Genomic DNA, 12,742 nt, shown 5'->3' with positions numbered 1-12,742 from the left:
TGCCAGCACATCATGTTTTACCTCTGTTATCCTATGATTAAGGGTGCTTTCATGCACCAGAAATGCGTCAGGTTTCTCTGACGTTTTGTTTTTTTAGCATGTTTTAATCTATTTTTCTAATAAAGCATATTTTTTTTACATTTCCTGGTTGGATGTGCCAATGCAACTCTTCCTTCTCATACTATTGCTGGATTTAGTGATTTATTATATGATAATGGCACTCTACATCATACATAATCTGGTCTAGGAATCATACACACATCATACTTAATCTGGTCTAGGAATCATACATACATCATACATAATCTGATCTAGGAATCATACATACATCATACATAATCTGGTCTAAGAATCATACATACATCATACATAATCTGGTGTAGGACTAACTCTCGTTTCCACTGCATTATAGTAGCATCATTTTGAAGGAATGTGACTTCTCACAAGCTTGTTGATCGTTTCTAGTAAGAACCAGTATAGTAGAATAGTTTTTGCCACTCTGGTTCATAATGCAGATTGTCATGGGCAATTCAGGTTGGGTTCATAATACAGGTTGTAATAAGCAATTCCTCTTCACTAGCATTCCATCAGCACTATGTGTGATGGAACATTCTTTCTCTCCCTTCCCAATGTGCACTGTACCTAATACTGTTTATTGACTTGCCTGCCAAGTCTTCTGTTATTCCTTTATGCAGATTGATATTTACCGTACATACTCGAGTATAAGCTGACCCGAATATAAGCCGACGCACCTAATTTTACCACAAAAAACTGGTAAAACTTATTGACTTGAGTATAAGCCTAGGGTGGGAAATGCAGCAGCTCCTGGTAAATTTCCTCATCCTGGTAAGCATTGTTCACTCATCCCAAATCCTGATATGTATGGCACCCCTCATCCCTAATCCTGGTGTGCATGGCCCCCTATCCTGGTATGCATGGCCCCCCTATCCTGGTATGCATGGCCCCATCATCCCCAATCCTGGTATGCATGGCCCCCCTATCCTGGTATACATGGTCCCCTATCACTGCACACATGAAAAAAATAAAAACTTCTACTCACCTTCCTTCCCTCCGCTCCAGGGCTGCAACCTGCCATGCGCCCTCAGACACTGAGGTGAGCTGCAGGGATATTCACTCTTCCCCACGCCGAACCTATGACAGTGGAGAGGAGTGAATAATAGTGATGAGCGAGCATGCTCTCTACTGCTCGGTGCTCGCCAGAGCATCTCATTACTCGAGATGCTCGGCGCTCACCGAGTATTTCCGGGGTTGCTCGGCGGGAGCTCGGGTCCCCTCCCTACATGTTTGGCACTCTTTAGACTCTTTTGCCTGCCACTCACTGTAATGCCGTAGCCATGGTGGTTGTGGCATTACAGTGATTGGCTGTCCTCATAGCGTCATTGGGTCTATATCAGACCCAGCGCCGCCATGTTCGTCACAGTCACTCCGGAATTAGACAGTGTAGGGAGAGATGCTGCTCTGTAGGGAGAGATTTGCTTGTGTATTAGGTAGTGTAGGGAGAAAAAAAGTATATTACACGTATCCATCTTAACGAACAGTCCTTTTGAGGACTAACTAATCCATCTGCAGAAATATCAGGCACGCAGTGTATATAGGCAGGCAGTGTATATAGCAGGCTGCAGTGCATATAGCACAAGAGGATCCATTCCAATTCTGTCTTCTGCTGCTGTTAGAAATTTCTATACAAAGGCCCAGGTCTCAGGGGCCAGGAATACTTTTCTTTGGATCTTAATCCTCATTATTTGCTTAAAAAGCAATCCAGAGAACACAGTTTTTCTGCGCCATTTGATTGTTGGCACTGCAGAATTCAGCCAGGTCCTTTCCATATTACAGCGCTAGAAATCCAGCTATTTAAAACTCTGTTTTCTCCGTCAAACGGATCACATATACATTGTCAGAAAATACTGCCATTTCTGGCCTCCGTTAAAAATTTCCTTTAGTGTGTCAGTGAAGCAATTCACAGCAGTTTGCTGTTCAAACTACTTACCTACAGGCCAGGTATTTAAAACTCTGTTTTCTCCGTCACACGGATCACATATACGTTGTCAGAAAATACTGCCATTTCTGGCCTCCATTAAAAATTTCCTTTAGTGTGTCATTGAAGCAATTCACCGCAGTTTGCTGTTCGAACTACTTACCTACAGGCCAGGTATTTAAAACTCTGTTTTCTCCGTCACACAGATTACATATATGTTGTCAGAAAATACTGCCATTTCTGGCCTCCATTAAAAATTTCCTTTAGCATGTCAGTGAATAAATTCACAGCAGTTTGCTGTTCAAACTACTTACCTACAGGCCAGGTATTTAAAACTTTGTTTTCTCGGTCACACAGATCACATATATGTTGTCAGAAAATACTGCCATTTCTGGCCTCCATTAAAAATTTCTTTCAGTGTGTCAGTGAAGCAATTCACAGCAGTTTGCTGTTCAAACTACTTACCTAAAGGCCAGGAATTAAAAACTCTGTTTTCTCCGTCACACGGATCACATATACTTTGTCAGAAAATACTGCCATTTCTGGCCTCCATTAAAAATTTCCTTTAGTGTGTCAGTGAAGCAATTCACAGCAGTTTGCTGTTCAAACTACTTACCTAAAGGCCAGGTATTTAAAACTCTGTTTTCTCCGTCACAAGGATCACATATAAGTTCGCTCCAAACTCAGTCATTTGTAGTGAGCGTGGAAGATACTGTCCTCCATTTAAAATGGGCAGGGCACGTGGCAACGGACGGGGAACTGGACGTGATGGTAATGGTTCATGCAGAGTCCGAGGACAAGGCCGTAGGCAAGCTGAAATTGTGCCACAGTAAACACCCACATCTTCTCACCTGACCTTCCTGTCCCAATTTCTAGGCGACGGCAGCACACCACTATTGAACCCAGAGCAGTGTCAAAAGGTTGTTGGTTGGATAGCGGATAATGCTTCCAGTCACTTAGCCACCACCACCACCACCCTGTCTTCCACACGGTCAAGTCTCAGTAGCCATGAGTCTGGACCGCATATTCCTCACCCTGATCCTCCTTCCTCCCACCACGACGAGGGCCCAGAGATAACTGATCCCACACTTGGACACTCTGAAGAGCTGTTCACTTTTCCATTTATAGATTCGGGCCTCTCGCCCAGTCCATTTGAAGCGGGGCAAGAGGAGATCGCGTGTAGTGATGCCCAAATATTTGAGCAGCCACGGTCACACGAAGGCGACGGTGGGAAAGTGTCACAAAAGGTGGACGATGATGAGACACAATTGCCAGAAAGTCAGGAGGAGGACCAGGGTGCGGAAGTGGAAGATGAGGTGGTGGATGATATAGTAACTGACCCAACGTGGCGGGAGGACATGCAGAGCGAGGACAGCAGCACATAGGGGGAGGGAGGCAGAGCACCCCAACAGGCAGGAAGAAGCAGTGTGGTGGCCCCAGACAGAAGGCAGGCAACTGTTCCCCGTAACACCAACACGAAGGAAGTTGCCAGTACAGCTGTTAGGTCTTCCCGAGTCTGGTTGTTTTTTAAAGACTCTGCTGATAACCCCAAAAAGGCCATTTGCACCACCTGCCAGGCCAGCATCAGCAGGGGTGGCAAAACGACCAGCCTGACCACCACCAGCATGATCAGACACATGGCAGCAAAGCACCCGACTTTGTGGGTCGAACCCCAGGGTCCAGGAACAGTGTCTGCAGGTGGCACCATTGCTTCTTCCGCTGTTGTGCATGCAAACCAATCCCCTGTCCATGGTGCATGCGAAGATTCCTCCTGCCCTGCACCTGTCGTTGCGGACTTTCATGTAACAGCATCAGGAAGCACGTCCATGTCCTTGTCCCAGCGCAGCGTTCAGTTGTCCATACCCCAGTCCTTGGAACGCAAGCGCAAATATGCAGCCAACGCCCCACAGGCCGCACTACTAAATTCTCACATTTCACGACTGCTTGCGCTCGAAATGTTGCCTTTTAGGCTTGTGAAGATGGAAGCATTCCGCAACCTGATGGTGGCGGCCGTCCCTCGGCACTCGGTCCCCAGCCGTCACTATTTCGCACGGTGTGCCGTCCCCGCATTACACAAGCACGTATCCCAAAACATTAGCCGTGCCCTCAACAACGCAGTTACCGGGATTGTCCACCTAACCACAGACACGTGGACAAGTGCTTGTGGGCAGGGATGGTACATCTCGCTGATGGCACACTGGGTTAACATAGTGGAAGCCCGGACCCAGTTGGACATTGGGACGGAACACGTCCTCCCGATACCAAGGATTGCAGGCCCTAGGTCAATCAGTGTTGCCCCCACGGTCTACAGCTCCTGCACCTCATCCTCCTCAGCCTCCTCCCCCTCTTCTGCCTCCATCTCCGAAACAACCACATCAGTCACAAGCTGGAAGCACTGCAGCACAGCCTCGGCCAAGCGGCAACAGGCTGTGCTGAAGCTAATATGCTTAGGTGACAAACCGCGCAATGCTGAAGAGTTGTGGACAGCTCTGAAAGAGTAGGCAGATCTGTGCCTCACACCGCTGAACCAACAGCCAGGCATGATCGTGTGTGACAATGGCCGGAACCTGGTGGCGGCTCTGAGGCGAGGCGAGCTCACACACGTACCATGCTTGGCCCATGTGCTTACCCTCGTGGTTCAGCGGTTTCTCAAATCCTACCCGGAGCTGCCGGATCTGCTTGTTAAAGTATGCCCCCTGTGTGCCCATTTTAGAAAGACAGCTACAGCTTCCACCGCCCTTGCCGTGTTTCAGCAGCATTTGCAGATTCCTGCTCACAGACTGGTGTGTGATGTCCCCTTGTGTTGGAACTCTACACTGCAGATGTTGGGAAGGATTTGTGAGCAGAAGACGGCAGTTGTTGAGTACCAGCATCAACAAGACCGTCGGTTTTCAGTTCAGACTCCACACATAAGACCTCCGGAGTTGACATGGATGTCAGACATACTGTATGTACCATCCTCCAAAACTTTGAGGACTCCACCAAGATGGTGAACGGCGATGACGCCATAATTAGCTTCACCATCCCGCTTCTCTGTCTTCTAAAATGCTCTCCGCTCACAATCAAAGAGGATTCATTGCAGGCGGAGCACGATGAGATGGAGCAAGGAATCATACAGTGTGATTACACACAGCCAAGCCTCATCTCATCCCAGTGTGGATTGGGAGACAATGAGGAAGAGGAGGAGGAGGAGGAAGGACAGGAGCTAGTTTCATGCACTATAGACAGTACTACCTGCACAGCTGTCATACCATCAGTTCAGCGTGGAAGGCCAGATGGACAGAGAGGAGGAGGAGGAGAGCATGGTCAGTCATCCTCTTGGTGAGGACACGGAAGTCTTGCCTGTTAGTAGTCTGCCACGCATGGCTGAGTTTATGTTACGCTGCCATTCCCATGACCCTCGCGTTCTCAAAATTTTGGGTGACAGTCATTACTGGTTGGTGACACTTCTAGATCCACGCTACAATGAGAACTATATATCTCTTATTCCTGAGGCGGACAGGTCTACAAAAATGGGGCTGTAACAGAAGGCCCTTGTTGCGGAACTATTAAAAAAATTCCCATCTGAATAAACTGGCGGCAGAAGGCACACTTCAAGGACAACCAAGGAGTACAGACGAGAGAGACTCAACTCCAATCCAGCAGAGGCAGGGGAACACTGTCAAAGTTCTGGGAGAGTTTTCTCAGACCCTCCCATCGCACAGGCCCTGAAGCGCGGGGTACTCTCACAAGGAGCGCAAAGTTTGGGAAGGTGCTGAGGGAGTTCCTTGCCGACCGTACCAACGTTCTCCGTGATTACTCTGTGCCTTATAATTATTGGGTATCCAAGCTGGATAAGTGGAATGAACTGGCTCTCTAGGCCTTGGAGGTCCTGGCTTGCCCTGCCGTTAGCGTTTTATCAGAGCGTGTTTTTAGTGCCGCTGGTGGAATTATAACTGATAAGCGCATCCGTCTGTCAACTGAAAATGCTGACAGGCTGACTCTTATAAAAATGAACAAGGGCTGGATTGGGCCAGACTTCTTAACAGCAGCGTAACATAAACTCATTGCACCTTTTCACACCCAGACATGGGTATACGCTTCCTGATTTTGGCTATTTGCTATTATCCTCCTCCATCTCCTCATCCTCCACCACCATATCACCAGGGTGACCGTGGTCCATGATGCAACACCCACATAATTTTTTTAAAGGGTGTTTATGATGCCCGTAAAAAAAATTTTTTATACAGTATGTTCATGTATACCCCCCAGGGGTAAATGTTTGTCAGCCCATACACTTAGTACATGGGCACTACAAGTATAGGAGGCCCGCTCCTTTCTAATGGGAACATTTTTTAATGAGGCCCTCCTCCACGTCTCTTCCAAGGGGCATTGAAGTGCCTCCAAATTTTTGGCAGCCCTTGCAATCACTGCATAGGCCAACACTATGGGAGACTCTCTCCTTTCTAATGGGAATTTGTCGTTACTGTGGCCCTGCTCTATGTGTCTTTAAATCCTTAGTGGGGTTTTTCCTAAAATTGGTCAGCCGTTGGACTCACTGCATACCCTATAACTGTATAGCAGACTCTCTCCTTTCTAATGTGAATTTGTCGTTACTGTGTCCCTGCTCTAAGTGTCTTTAAATTCTAAGTCGGGCTTTTGCTAAAATTGTTCAGCCGTTGGACTCACTGCATACCCTATAACTGTATAGCAGACCCTTTCCTTTCTAATGGGAACATGTCGTACTTGTTACTGTGGCCCTGCTCTGTGTGTCTTTAAATTCTTAGTAGGGTTTTTCCTAAAATTGGTCAGCCTTTGGACTCACTGCATACCCTATAACTGTACAGCAGACTCTCTCCTTTCTAATGGGAATTTGTCGTTACTGTGGCCCTATTCTATGTGTCTTTAAATTCTTAGTGGGGCTTTCCTAAAATTGTTCAGGCGTTGGACTCACTGCATAACCTATAACTGTATAGCAGACGCTCTCCTTTCTTATGGAAATTTGTCATAACTGTGGCCCTGCTCTATGTGTCTTTAAATTCTTAGTAGGGTTTTTCCTAAAATGTGTCAGCCGTTGGACTCACTGCATACCCTATAACTGTATGGCAGACTCTCTCCTTTCTAATGGGAATTTGTCATTACAGTGGCCCTGCTCTATGTGTCTTTAAACTCTTAGTAGGGTTTTTCCTAAAATGTGTCAGCTGTTGGACTCACTGCATACCCTATAACTGTATTGCAGACTCTCTCCTTTCTAATGGGAATTTATCATTACAGTGGCCCTGCTCTATGTGTCTTTAAATTCTTAGTAGGGTTTTTTCTAAAATGTGTCAGCTGTTGGACTCACTCGATACCCTATAACTGTATAGCAGACTCTCTCCTTTCTAATGGGAATTTGTCACTACTGTGGCCCTGCTCTATAAGTCTTTAAATTCTTAGTGGGGCTTTTCCTAAAATTGTTCAGCCGTTGGACTCACTGCATCCCCTATAACTACATAGCAGACTCTCTCCTTTCTAATGGAAACATGTCGTACTTGTTACTGTGGCCCTGCTCTGTGTGTCTTTAAATTCTTAGTGGGGGTTTTACTAAAATTGGTCAGCCTTTGGACTCACTGCATACCCTATAACTGTATAGCAGAGTCTGTCCTTTCTTACGGGAATTTGTTGTTACTGTGGCCCTGCTCTATGTGTCTTTAAATTCCTAGTAGGGTTTTTCCTAAAATTGGTCAGCCGTTGGACTCACTGCATGCCCTATAACTGTATAGCAGACTCTTTCCTTTCTAATGGGAATTTGTCATTACAGTCGCCCTGCTCTATGTGTCTTTAAATTCTTAGTAGGGTTTTTCCTAAAATGTGTCAGCCATTGGACTAACTGCATACCCTATAACTGTATAGCAGACTCTCTCCTTTCTAATTGGAATTTGTCACTACTGTGGCCCTGCTCTATGTGTCTTTAAATTCTTAGTGAGGCTTTTCCTAAAATTGTTCAGCCGTTGGACTCACTGCATATCCTATAACTGTATAGCAGACCCTCTCCTTTCTAATGGGAACATGTCGTACCTTCTTACTGTGGCCCTGCTCTATGTGTCTTTAAATTCTTAGTGGGATTTTTCCTAAAATTGGTCAGCCGTTGGACTCACTGCATATCCTATAACTGTATAGCAGACTCTCTCTATTCTAATGGAAACAAGTCGTACTTGTTACTGTGGCCCTGCTCTGTGTGTCTTTAAATTCTTAGTGGGGTTTTTACTAAAATTGGTCAGCCTTTGGACTCACTGCATACCCTATAACTGTATAGCAGAGTCTGTCCTTTCTTATGGGAATTTGTTGTTACTGTGGCCCTGCTCTACGTGTCTTTAAATTCCTAGTAGGGTTTTTCCTAAAATTGGTCAGCCGTTGGACTCACTGCATACCCTATAACTGTATAGCAGACTCTTTCCTTTCTAATGGGAATTTGTCATTACAGTGGCCCTGCTCTATGTGTCTTTAAATTCTTAGCAGGGTTTTTCCTAAAATGTGTCAGCCGTTGGACTCACTGCATAACCTATAACTGTATAGCATACTCTCTCCTTTCTAATGGGAATTTGTCACTACTGTGGCCCTGCTCAGTGAGTCCTTAAATTGTTAGTGGAGTTTTTCCTAAAATTGGTCAGCCTTTGGACTCACTGCATACCCTATAATTGTATAGCAGACTCTCTCCTTTCTAATGGGAATTTGTCACTACTGTGGCCCTGCTCTATAAGTCTTTAAATTCTTAGTGGGGCTTTTCCTAAAATTGTTCAGCCGTTGGACTCACTGCATCCCCTATAACTGTATAGCAGACCCTCTCCTTTCTAATGGAAACATGTCGTACTTGTTACTGTGGCCCTGCTCTGTGTGTCTTTAAATTCTTAGTGGGGTTTTTACTAAAATTGGTCAGCCTTTGGACTCACTGCATACCCTATAACTGTATAGCAGAGTCTGTCCTTTCTTATGGGAATTTGTTGTTACTGTGGCCCTGCTCTATGTGTCTTTAAATACCTAGTAGGGTTTTTCCTAAAATTGGTCAGCCGTTGGACTCACTGCATACCCTATAGCTGTATAGCAGACTCTTTCCGTTCTAATGGGAATTTGTCATTACAATGGCCCTGCTCTATGTGTCTATAAATTCTTAGTAGGGTTTTTCCTAAAATGTGTCAGCCGTTGGACTCACTGCATACCCTATAACTGTATAGCAGACTCTCTCCTTTCTAATTGGAATTTGTCACTACTGTTGCCCTGCTCTATAAGTCTTTAAATCCTTAGTGAGGCTTTTCCTAAAATTTTTCAGCCTTTGGACTCACTGCATAACCTATAACTGTATAGCAGACTCTGTCCTTTCTTATGGGAATTTGTTGTTACTGTGGCCCTGCGCTATGTGTCTTTAAATTCTTAGTAGGGTTTTTCCTAAAATTGGTCAGCCTTTGGACTCACTGCATCCCCTATAACTGTATAGCAGACGCTCTCCTTTCTAATGGAAATTTGTCACTACAGTGGCCCTGCTCTATGTGTCTTTAAATTCTTAGTAGGGTTTTTCCTAAAATGTGTCAGCCATTGGACTCACTGCATACCCAAAAACTGTATAGCAGACGCTCTCCTTTCTAATGGGAATTTGTCATTACAGTGGCCCTGCTGTATGTGTCTTTAAATTTTTAGTAGGGTTTTTCCTAAAATGTGTCAGCTGTTGGACTCATTGCATACCCTATAACTGTATAGCAGACTCTCTCCTTTCTAATGGGAATTTGTCACTACTTTGGCCCTGCTCTATAAGTCTTTAAATTCTTAGTGGGGCTTTTCCTAAAATTGTTCAGCCGTTGGACTCACTGCATCCCCTATAACTGTATAGCAGACTCTCTCCTTTCTAAAGGAAACATGTTGTACTTGTTACTGTGGCCCTGCTCTGTGTGTCTTTAAATTCTTAGTCGGGTTTTTACTAAAATTGGTCAGCCTTTGGACTCACTGCATACCCTATAACTGTATAGCAGAGTCTGTCCTTTCTTATGGGAATTTGTTGTTACTGTGGCCCTGCTCTATGTGTCTTTAATACCTAGTAGGGTTTTTCCAAAAATTGGTCAGCCGTTGGACTCACTGCATACCCTATAACTGTATAGCAGACTCTTTCCGTTCTAATGGGAATTTGTCATTACAATGGCCCTGCTCTATGTGTCTTTAAATTCTTAGTGAGGCTTTTCCTAAAATGTGTCAGCCGTTGGACTCACTGCATACCCTATAACTGTATAGCAGACTCTCTCCTTTCTAATTGGAATTTGTCACTACTGTTGCCCTGCTCTATAAGTCTTTAAATTCTTAGTGAGGCTTTTCCTAAAATTGTTCAGCCGTTGGACTCACTGCATATCCTATAACTGTATAGCAGACTCTCTATTCTAATGGAAACATGTCGTACTTGTTACTGTGGCCCTGCTCTGTGTGTCTTTAAATTCTTAGTGGGGTTTTTCCTAAAATTGGTCAGCCTTTGGTCTCACTGCATACCCTATAACTGTATAGCAGACTCTGTCCTTTCTTATGGGAATTTGTTGTTACTGTGGCCCTGCTCTATGTGTCTTTAAATTCCTAGTAGAGTTTTTCCTAAAATTGGTCAGCCTTTGGACTCACTGCATACCCTATAACTGTATAGCAGACGCTCTCCTTTCTAATGGAAATTTGTCATTACAGTGGCCCTGCTCTATGTGTCTTTAAATTCTTAGTAGGGTTTTTCCTAAAATGTGTCAGCCATTGGACTCACTGCATACCCAATATCTGTATAGCAGACTCTCTCCTTTCTAATGGGAATTTGTCATTACAGTGGCCCTGCTCTTAGTGTCTTTAAACTCTTAGTAGGGTTTTTCCTAAAATGTGTCAGCCGTTGGACTCACTGCATACCCTATAACTGTATAGCAGACTCTCTCCTTTCTAATGGGAATTTATCATTACAGTGGCCCTGCTCTATGTGTCTTTAAATTCTTAGTAGGGTTTTTCCTAAAATGTGTCAGCTGTTGGACTCACTGCATACCCTATTACTGTATAGCAGACTCTCTCCTTTCTAATGGGAATTTGTCACTACATTGGCCCTGCTCTATAAGTCTTTAAATTCTTAGTGGGGCTTTTCCTAAAATTGTTCAGCCGTTGGACTCACTGCATCCCCTATAACTGTATAGCAGACTCTCTTCTTTCTAAAGGAAACTTGTTGTACTTGTTACTGTGGCCCTGCTCTGTGTGTCTTTAAATTCTTAGTGGGGTTTTTACTAAAATTGGTCAGCCTTTGGACTCACTGCATACCCTATAACTGTATAGCAGAGTCTGTCCTTTCTTATGGGAATTTGTTGCTACTGTGGCCCTGCTCTATGTGTCTTTAAATTCCTAGTAGGGCTTTTCCTAAAATTGGTCAGCCGTTGGACTCACTGCATACCCTATAACTGTATAGCAGACTCTCTCCTTTCTAATGGGAATTTGTCACTACTGTGGCCCTGCTCTATAAGTCTTTAAATTCTTAGTGAGGCTTTTCCTAAAATTCTTCAGCCGTTGGACTCACTGCGTATCCTATAACTGTATAGCAGACTCTCTATTTTCTAATGGAAACATGTCGTACTTGTTACTGTGGCCCTGCTCTGTGTGCCTTTAAATTCCTAGTAGGGTTTTTCCTAAAATTGGTCAGCCGTTGGACTCACTGCATACCCTATAACTGTATAGCAGACTCTTTCCTTTCTAATGGGAATTTGTCATTACAGTGGCCCTGCTCTATGTGTCTTTAAATTCTTAGTAGGGTTTTTCCTAAAATGTGTCAGCCGTTGGACTCACTGCATACCCTATAACTGTATAGCATACTCTCTCCTTTCTAATGGGAATTTGTCACTACTGTGGCCCTGCTCTGTGTGTCTTTAAATTCTTAGTGGAGTTTTTCCTAAAATTGGTCAGCCTTTGGACTCACTGCATACCCTATAACTGTATAGCAGACTCTGTCCTTTCTTATAGGAATTTGTTGTTACTGTGGCCCTGCGCTATGTGTCTTTAAATTTTTAGTGGGGTTTTTACTAAAATTGTTCAGCCGTTGGACTCACTGCATACCCTATAACAGTATAGCAGGCTCTCTCTTTCTTATGGGAATTTGTCGCTACTGTGGCCCTGCTCTATGTGTCTTTAAATTCTTAGTGGGGTTTTTCCTAAAATTGGTCAGCCTTTGGACTCACTGCATACCCTATAACTGTATAGCAGACGCTCTCCTTTCTAATGGAAATTTGTCATTACAGTGGCCCTGCTCTATGTGTCTTTAAATTCTTAGTAGGGTTTTTCCTAAAATGTGTCAGCCGTTGGACTCACTGCATACCCAATAACTGTATAGCAGACTCTCTCCTTTCTAATGGGAATTTGTCATTACAGTGGCCCTGCTCTATGTGACTTTAAACTCTTAGTAGGGTTTTTCCTAAAATGTGTCAGCCGTTGGACTCACTGCATACCCTATAACTGTATAGCAGACTCTCTCCTTTCTAATGGGAATTTATCATTACAGTGGCCCTGCTCTATGTGTCTTTAAATTCTTTGTAGGGTTTTTCCTAAAATGTGTCAGCCTTTGGACTCACTGCATACCCTATAACTGTATAGCAGAGTCTGTCCTTTCTTATGGGAATTTGCTGTTACTGTGGCCCTGCTCTATGTGTCTTTAAATTCTTAGTGGGGCTTTTCCTAAAATTGTTCAGCCGTTGGACTCTCTGCATCCCCTATAACCTTATAGCAGACTCTCTCCTTTCTAATGGAAAC

Source organism: Phyllobates terribilis, unplaced genomic scaffold, assembly GCF_046119375.1.
Source record: "Phyllobates terribilis strain yellow unplaced genomic scaffold, ASM4611937v1 Scaffold_11__3_contigs__length_659146591, whole genome shotgun sequence".
Lineage (NCBI taxonomy): Eukaryota > Metazoa > Chordata > Amphibia > Anura > Dendrobatidae > Phyllobates > Phyllobates terribilis.
Note: the sequence above shows the minus strand (reverse complement) of the source record.